The 9,605-nt window shown below is 41.5% G+C and overlaps 1 pseudogene; it reads right to left on the bottom strand.

Moving 5' to 3' along the window:
• Positions 1-1,297: 1,297 nt before the first annotated feature.
• On the bottom strand, positions 1,298-1,946 carry LOC137756781 (large ribosomal subunit protein eL14 pseudogene; annotated as a pseudogene).
• Positions 1,947-9,605: the final 7,659 nt, after the last annotated feature.

Here is a 9,605-nt window from a genome sequence, read left to right as displayed (position 1 = left end):
ATCAGGGAAAGGTAAGTCTTTCCAAGCACATCAACATCAGTTCTTTCCCAGACTTCTGGTCAGCCATGATATTGAATCAAGCCCTTTGGATAATTTTTTTAATGCCGTCTCTGGCTGTCTGCATCAATAGCCCCTAGAGGGGCCGTGTCTGACATTTATAAACGTGTTTACTCTTCCCTTCACCTAAATAGACGAAGAGTCAGAGAACCCTCTGAATCACGTGGCTCTAGGCAATTTGAAGTCCACGCTCTTTAAATCATTCCTTTAACTTTCAATATTTCAAGACAGAATTTGAACAAGATGATTAAAACAACAACAACAACAACAACAAACAAACAAGCAGGCAGTGCTCTCCTTTGAGCGGATGAACAATTAAGCTCAAATCAGCCTCACTTAAGAGATGCAGCTCCAGGCATTTCCACGGACTGGGACCAGGAGGGCAATGTAAAATGGTAAGGTAAACAAACAATTATCTCTACAATTTGATCAATGTGGAAGTGGAACGACAGGCAAACAAGACGTTCCTCAGAAGCATCATCTTAAGAGGGACTTGAATTATAAACCATATAACTGCTTTCAATTTCCTCAGCTTGTTCTTTTGTATAAATGCTGTTCAAAAAAGCTGAGGCCGTGTGCTGGTTAGTCTCCATTTCTCCCTTCTCCACTGTGATTTTCCACCCTTCTCTGCCCTGCTCTGATTCCCATGGAATACATGGCCTGGGCACCCCTGCCTTTTAGCTTCTGGTTGGGTTGGGCCATAGGAGTGGGGGTTGCCAAGAGAGTGAAGGGCAGGAGAGAAAGTTCAGGGTGTTTATTCCATCAACATCAACATCTCTGCCCCCCCGCCCCCACCCCCACCCCCCCCCCCCCCGCAAGTTGTGTGAGGTCATGGCCATGGTTGCCTCCCTCTAACTCCTTCTGTCCTGCCATCTTTGTTTTTTAATGTATTTGTTTTCCTAGTTTATTTTTATAAGAAAATTTACTAAACTCAAGCACCAAAAGCAGCTGGGATTTTACTTATTTATGGGAAATATATTTGTACAAGGGAAAAAAATTAACCCAGTCGTCTAATTATTATGATTTCCCATGAGAACATTACTTATGACTTTGTGTGATGACTTTGAGTCTGGGCAGAGTGGGACTAAGGAACTGATTCTCCAATGGCAACATTAACAACCCTACCATCAATCTGCCTCATAATCCCGGCCCCAGTAACAGACTTTAATCCATACATTAAACAGATTTGCCAGCATGTCAAAAAGAACCTCTATTCTGTTTATAACAGTGTCTTACGCTCTCATGCTTTCTTGCCAGATGCCTTTAGAGCAGGTGCTTTCTGGGCTGGAGCTTTCTGACCCTTCTGAGCCTTTGGAGGAGGTGCTGCCTTCTGGCCTGCAGCTTTCTGGGCAGGAACCTTCTGGGCTGGAGCCTTCTTACCTGTAGCAGTCATCTTTTTTGCTGGAACCTTCGCAGCAGCTGCCGTAGCTGCCCCTTTAGCAGCAAGTGCTTTCTTGGGAGAAGCCTTCAGGAGAGCTGCCTTTTGAAGTTTCTTAACTTGAAGCTTGATTAGTCTGTTCCTCATTTTCCTTGCCTTCATGACTTTATAACGATCAAAATCTGTCATCTTGGCTTTCTTTTCTCTGGCTTCAATCTTCTTGGCCCACCTTGTGGCTGCGCACTTTGCACTGATATCTGCCTTCTCCCAGGCTTCTCGGACATACTCCTGGCGGGCACCGTGGGGGAACCTGAGGATGAAGTCAGTGAGCTGCATGCATTTGAAAGGCATAGCCTGTCTCCTTACTTGAGTGCAAGGTCCATCCACCAAAGCCCTGTTCTGATCAATAACATCTACAATCGCGACCAGCCCCCCGGCATGAGGCCCCAAGGAGACGTAGGCCACCCAGCCAACCTCCACGAAGCGCCTGAACACCATATTGGCGGCGTTCGGCGAAAAGCTGTCCTGCCATCTTTCACAGCTTCAGCTCTCAGCTGGGATCCCTTAACACTGTTTCTTCCCCATGCCCATTCAGGCCAAGTAATGGCTCTCCATCATTGCTAGTCCCTGCGTGCTTTAGCATTCCTTGTTGGTTCCCTTAATCCAGCTCATACTTTTGTAAATGCTCCCTTCTTAAAAAGTCTATTCAAAAATCCCATCTGAATTTGTCATGTGTTTCTGATCAGGATCCTGATTAATGGTCAACTGCATCAGTGACTCTCTGATAAGCGAGACTTTGGAGCTATGTTTACTTCTGTGTTCTATTTGTGAACGAGTGCCTTAAAATATTTCAAAAATGAGGTTGTAATCCCAGTGTATATGCATGGTGAGTATACCATTCTAAATTTGCTGAGCTGGAAAGGAATGTTTAAAAAGAGAAGGTGTGATCTGATATCTGTTATCAGTCACCACGATCCTATGTGTGGAGGTGAAAGTTCTTTAGAACAGTTTGGATTGATAGGTATGAGCATGAGTCAGCCTCATTATTTTCAATTGCTTCATGTTCCAAATTAAAAAAAAAAACTGGAGTTAACAGCTCTTGCTACAAGTACAGAGCACCTGTGTCCACGGAAATCCTTTCAGTTTACATCTGTGATACATTAAGATAAATTTTTTTTAAAAATTTAATTTTAATTTTAAATTTTTAAAAAATTAAAAAAATTTCCTGAGGGAACTAAAATCTGAAATGGTGATTATTATAATAATTTATTTCGTTAATTTATTTATTTTTGGCTGCGTTGGGTCTTTGTTGCTGTGCGCGGGCTTTCTCTAGTTTCAGCGAGCGGGTGCTACTCTTTGTTGCTGTGCGCGGGCTTCTCATTGCGGTGGCTTCTCTTGTTGCGGAGCACGGGCTCTAGAGCGCAGGCTCAGTAGTTGTGCTGCGCAGGCTCAGTAGTTGTGCTGCGCAGGCTCAGTAGTTGTGCTGCACGGGCTTAGTTGCTCCGTGGCATGTGGGATCCTCCCAGACCAGGGATTGAACCCGTGTCCCCTGCATTGGCAGGTGGATTCTTAACCACCACGCCACCAGGGAAGCCCCTCAGTCATTACTTTTTGAATGATCAGAACAGATGTTTGGCTTCTGCTGAGTCTAGGAGGGAGTAAATTCCATGGATAATGCTCCCAGGAACACTGTCCCTGGGGACAGAGAAATCCATTCTCTATTACTTTTCCTGTTCCCATCAAAGGGTAACAGAATATGCCACACCAAAATGTCACTTTGGCATAAAGATTATTTTGATCTGGAGGCAAATGGGAATCAACAGAAGCAAAATGAAGCCTTCCAGAGCTTTCCCTATCTAAATAAAAGCAGACACTTCTGAGAAATGAGGACTGCCATAAATCCCCTCTCCCAGGAGAGTTTTATGGCCATGAAGAAGATGGAAAGTCAGCACCAAAATGGAACCCCCACAAATAACCCTTACCTTCCATTAGTTCCTGCCCTGTATTTACCTTCCAACAGCTTGCTACCCTGGGAAGCCTAAAACCCTGTTTCTTTGTCTTGTCAAATCTCTGCAAATTTATTGTTCTGTTCTTAAGGGACTATATAAGCCCAAGTTTTAACCACTCCTCGAGTTTCTCATTGCTGAGTGCTCCCATGTGCATGCATGATGCACATGTTAATAAATTCTGCTTGTTTTTTCTTATTCATCTGTCTTAGTCTATTTTATAGGGCCTCATCTGGAGAACCCAAGATGGGTAGAGGAAAAAGAGTCTTTTCTTTCCCTACACCATTTTGGAAACCTCACTTGCCTGCAATCGAGGAGCAAAGGACAAAACTACCACGTTTGATAGGTCAAAGTCATGGTTTGCTTATAAATACCTGATGCCCCAGCAGAAACAGCAAGCAGCCCTTTGAACACTTAGACTAAAATTTTTTTCTGCCCTATTATCTTTGGGCTACATGGAGTTACCACTGCAAGCAAGTTTCCAGTTTTTCCAACAGGACTGCTTCCACCTTGAACTCTTATCAACAACTTAGATTGTGTATTCATTTCTATTTGCATTGTTCAGCTTCCCAAGGGGATTGCATACTTCCATATGACAGGAGCTGTCTGAGTTTCATGCCAGTAATTATACTTACATAGGTTGGCACATGCTCACCATCATCACTGAAGTTATTTCTGAATGATAGTCCACGCAAGCCATTAGCAATCATCCTTGACTTATATACATATCACTATTGAAATGTTAACACTTCAATTTTTAAAATACTGGTATTTGGTGAATTCCAAGCAAGATCAGTAGTCTAGTTAATCATATTGCCAACGTGAATTTCCTGTTTGGCCCTCCACTCACCTGCCCCACTCTCCACCTCCTACACATACATTCTATGTACCAGCAAGAGCAGCACAATGTTTCATAATGTCACCCTTTTATTTGTGCTGCAACCTGGGCTCCATTCTCCCTCTGTATAAATTTCTGCCTGGATGATCTCATTTGTTCTTTTAGGCTGAATTAATCATTATCTCCTTATGAAGCTGTATCTATCAATAAATGTTGTAGAGTCCCATTTGCTTCAAGGGTCTGCCTTTCTAGGCAATCCAGTTTCCTTTCTTTTCCCCTACCCCCAAATAATCAAACGTAGGGCTTTTCTTCCCTTCCTCTCATTTCTTTTTGTATTGTTTGTCTTTCTCATCATCTTCTTGCCTGTTTCACGCTTGCCACTGTCCATGTCAGAACTTTTAGGTGTGAACCTATTCTTTGTGTTTTGTCATTATAAACAAGATCCAGGGGCTTCCCTGGTGGTGCAGTGGTTAAGAATCCGCCTGTCAATGCAGGGGACACGGGTTCGAGCCCTGGTCCGGGAGGATCCCACATGCCGCGGAGCAACTAAGCCCGTGAGCCACAGCTAACGAGCCTGTGCTCTAGAGCCCGCGAGCCACAACTACTGAGCCCGTGGACTTCTGAGCCCGTGTGCTGCAACTACTGAAGCCCACGCGCCTGGAGCCCATGCCCCACAACAAGAGAAGCCACCGTGATGAGAAGCCCGCGCACCGCAACAAAGAGTAGTCCCCGCTCGCTGCAACTAGAGAAAACCTGTGCACAGCAACAAAGACCCAATACAGCCAAAAATAAATAAATAAAATAAATAAATTTATTTACAAAAAAAATCTCTAAAAAAAAAAAAAAAGATCCAAAGCTCATTCTCGTCATGTTATCTCAAAGCCATTTTCCAAAAGGATCCAGAGAATATTTAGGGTGAAACAACAGTTCCAAAGCAGCCTCAGAGGGAAGATATATTCAGTAGGATTAATCCCTTGCTTCGAGGAAGAAGACAGATCCAATATTCCTAACTTGTTTAGGATATCTGCTTCCTTGGCTGGCACATTAAATCAGGGATAGCAGACCCCCAGGCTTCTGGCTTTCTTTGCTATCACTCTCTCTCTTTCTTTCTCTCTCTCTACTTGGCTCTTACCCAAGTGAAATGTAAAATCTTTCAATTGGGTTTAAGTTTTAAACACTAATGGATGCTTGGGGAAATTGGCCATGGGTGGAGTTTTATGAAAAGAAGAGATTCTCCAGGATGATATGTGTCCTCACATTCACTTCCTAGCCACCTTTCCTTGCCTACAGAATAGGCTGCAACTTGTCAGGTGAGTGCCTGCTGTGTGTTCTAGGGGCCTTTTAATTTTTTATATCCCTCTCTCTTGGATGGAGGAAGTTTAGATTATATTGGAGCCAGGATTTTATTTGCTCAGTATTCTACTTTGCTCTCCCCAAACCTCTGAGGGAGAGATTGTTATTGTTGATATTTTAATAGAATATCTCTATCTCTCCCAGGGGTATTATTACATAGCTGATGACCCAGTGACTAAAAAGTCACTAAGTAACTGTCCCTTCCAGAAGATTCTTCCAGCTCTGCTGCTGGTCCTAATGTAGCTTTCCAAGCAATTCTTTAAAAGACAGGATGTATAAATTTTATATCCCTTTTTAAAGAAATTCAGTCATCATATCTTATTGTTTTTTTACAACCTTTGTTCTACTGAATATTATTCCTTTTTGTTATTTATTTATATTTGTTTTTGGCTGCACTGTGCTGCTTGCAGGATCTGGGGCCACGTCAGTGAAAGCACCAAGTCCTAACCACTGGACCACCAGGGAACTCCCAATTTTTAAGGGCTTTATTGAGGTATTATTGACATACAACAAACTGCACAGATTTAAAGAGTATAATTTCATACGTTTTCACATATGTATACACACCTGAAACCATCACCACACTTAAGAAAATGAACATATCCATCAGCCCCCAAAGTTTCCTTGAGCCACTTTGCCATCTTTCTCTCCTGCCCCTGCCAACTCCTAATTCCTAGGCAGCCATCGATCTGCCTTCTGTCACTGTAGATTAGTTTGCATTTTCTAGAATGTTGGATACACGGACTCAAAATAGAATGTATTCTTTTTTATCTGGCTTCATTCAGCATATTATTTTGAAATCCATCCATGTTATTATGTGTATCAACAGTTCATTCTTTATTGCTGATAGGGGGTATCTGTAGATATTGGACAATTGTAGATGTACCACAATTTCCTTATCCACTCACCTCCTGATGGACATTTGGGTTGATTCTAGTTTTTGGTTATTACAGATGGAGCTGCTATGAACATTCATGTGCAAGACTTTGTATAGTTTTATACTTTCATTTCTCTTGGATAAAACCTTCAGGTGGAATGGCTGCATTGTACAGTGGGAATATGTTCAACTTTTTAAGAAACTGTCAAACAGTTTTCCAAGTGGTTGTACTATTTTACATCCCTACCAGCAATGTACAAGAGTTCCAGTTCCTCCACATCTTTGCTATATTCTGTTGAATACTGAGTGTTGTCCTGACAAAATGGACTTGCTCTAATTATACCTAAGGAGAAAGTCGGGTTTTTTTTGTTTTTTTTTTTGGCTGTGCTGCGCACCTTGTGGGATCCCACCTCCCCGACCAGGGACTGAACCCAGACCCTCCTTGGCAATGAAAGTGCAGAGTCCTAACCACTGGACCACTAGGGAATTCCCTTTGTTTTCGTTTTTGGTATAGGAGTGCATGTAAATCTGTGGTTGAGACAAATAATCATACTGTTATAACAAATGTTATCTGCTCTTAAAATCCAGGTTCCTATTACCTTCTTATAGAAAATCATATCCCACTGAGAAGAAATAAGACAATAAAATTCAAGTATTAAAAAATAAGAAAACCGTTGACTTCATATTTCATAGCCAAGGTATTTTAACACATATTAGGAATAATTTTTGCTAATTTATATGGCAGGAGGATAGATGATACATTTCTCATCACATTTTTTGGGTTTGAAATGTAAAATTAAACAGTCAGATTGTCTGATGATGAACGCTTTTTTTTTGATAATACATAAGTGATTTGCCAAGTACTGCTCTGGTAAAGGAATAGACTTATATGTATTAAACTCATCCAGGGCCGTGATGCTAAGGAATTAAGTCACAGACCAAGCTATCTGATGAGCATTTCCTCCCTCAAGAATTATTGTTTGAAAAATGCAGACAAATGCAATAGAAGTTTGTCTGTGTTTCTAGTCCCTCACTGTAGATTTTGCTCTGGAATGTTTGTACAAAACATAAAGCCATTACTATCACTTCTGGCTGTACACCACTCAAATAACACAGGGACTAACTAGTTAATGATGAAGCAACTCTTCCTGCCAGAGCTAACACCAGCAGGATGCAGTCTTGCTGCTAGAAAGTCCTTGGGCTCTACTGTTGATGGCTTTATGGGTTGAGTCACCTTGAGGCAAATTCCCTTTGGTAGTTCAGTAAATAAAATTTTTTCACTGCATTTGCTAGAGCAAATACAGTTAGGGCAATGATCCAGGGTTTTGGACTGTTTAAAAACCCTAAAATTCTTGAAGTCATCCCACAGTGGTACAGTGTTTTAACCTTCTATTGTATTGTGTTCCAATCGAAGTTTCAGTGAACCATTCTGTCTGATTGTTAGAGATGACAGATGTGAATGACGCCATGTCCAAGACAACAGGGATCACCTTAAAATTAAGTAAAACTGAGATACACAATATCTTTTCAGTATCTTAAGTTGTTGAGAAAAAAATATTTTAAATGAGGGATATAATTGTTCAAAAGCGATATCAGGTGGAAGAGAAATTTTCCACTCAAGAGCAGAGAGGAAATACAGAATGTATGTATCTTTTTAAATTTCACTTAGCATTAAGTTATGGGCATTTTCCGAATTTTTATGAACTCTTTGTAATCATTTATGATTGCGTAACAGCCCATCAGATGTATATATAGACTTAATGTCTCACATTTGTTTTCATGTTTTTGCAAATTGAATTAATGTTGTGATGAAAAAAATATGTAGAACAAAGCTTTTTCCATATTTGGAAATATTTCTTGAGGATAGAGTCCAAGAAATGGAATTACTTTAACAAAGGATATTAATCTCTTAGTTTTACTATCAAACGTTAAAGTACTTCCCAAAAAGATTGTGCCAATTTGCACCCCACTGGCAGTAAGAACTTGTTGCATTGAAACCTCACCAGGGTTCGGCGTTTTATAATTTTTTAATATATGCTAATTTAATAGAGAAAATATTGCTTTGTTTTAATTGCATTTTAAATTACTAGAGATTGTTTGTTCTTAATACTTGCTTGCTTCTGAGTTATCTACTCATACCATTAAACATTTATATCTTTTGAAGTGTCCATGATTTTATTTATTGATGTATATGAGCTTCTTAGACATTAAAAATATCAACCCTTGGTCTATCCATGCACAATTTACCACAAAAGAAAAATCAGCACCTCTGCCTGGGTCTCCAGTTCTAAAATAGCCGTAGGTTGAAACATCCCTAAAACTAAAACTAAGTCTAAGCTAAATCTTTTTTTTAAATTGCAGTTTTGTTACCGACCCTCCAGAGTTGGTCCCCAACAAGGGTCCTTCTGCCTGGCGTCCTTGGAGCCAATGGAAGGAGACAGAGTTCAGCTCAGAAGCAAAAGGAAGCTCTTATTCTTGAACAAAGACGGGCAGGAGTTGCTCGCACATGCGCTCCGCTACTGGCCAAGCTGTGGGCGGGGCTGCTTTGTCGAGATCTGTATAGCGGGAGCGGGGTGGAGTTCTCGCGAGGCGGCGCCTGCGTGTTGCTCACAGCCCAGATCGCAGGGCGGGGCGCAGCATCTCTGCGCACGACCCGCCGCCACCATCTTGAATCCCCGTGTCGGTGTTGCTGTTTCGCACGAGGAGCTCCGGTCTTAAGTGCTGGGCGCAAGGACTCTGCACGCGGCACCGTCTGAGCAAGCGGAACTAGACAAAGCACAAAGGAAAAGAAAAAGGTTAGACTTTATTACCCAGATTCTATTTGTATTTCCCCGGCATTGTTAATGGGCTTTGTCGGTGACGGTTTCACGTTGACCTCCTTTCATAGTGTCTCAGTTTACCGCTGCCAAAACAATATTCCAAGGAAGATATTTTCCGCTGCGTTCGTATTTTAGCTGTTTGCACTCATGGTCTTTCTGTTTCCCAAACTTATAATACCTTCTGTATTTTGTAACAGTTTGTTTGAACCCTGTTCCCAGAAAACTGACTGAGCCAGAGCTTAGTGTATAGCTTATTGTATAGGAAGTAAATTCAGGA

This window comes from Eschrichtius robustus, chromosome X, assembly GCF_028021215.1.
Source record: "Eschrichtius robustus isolate mEscRob2 chromosome X, mEscRob2.pri, whole genome shotgun sequence".
In the NCBI taxonomy this organism is placed as follows: Eukaryota; Metazoa; Chordata; class Mammalia; order Artiodactyla; family Eschrichtiidae; genus Eschrichtius; species Eschrichtius robustus.
Note: the sequence above shows the minus strand (reverse complement) of the source record. Positions and strands in the feature narration are given on the sequence as shown.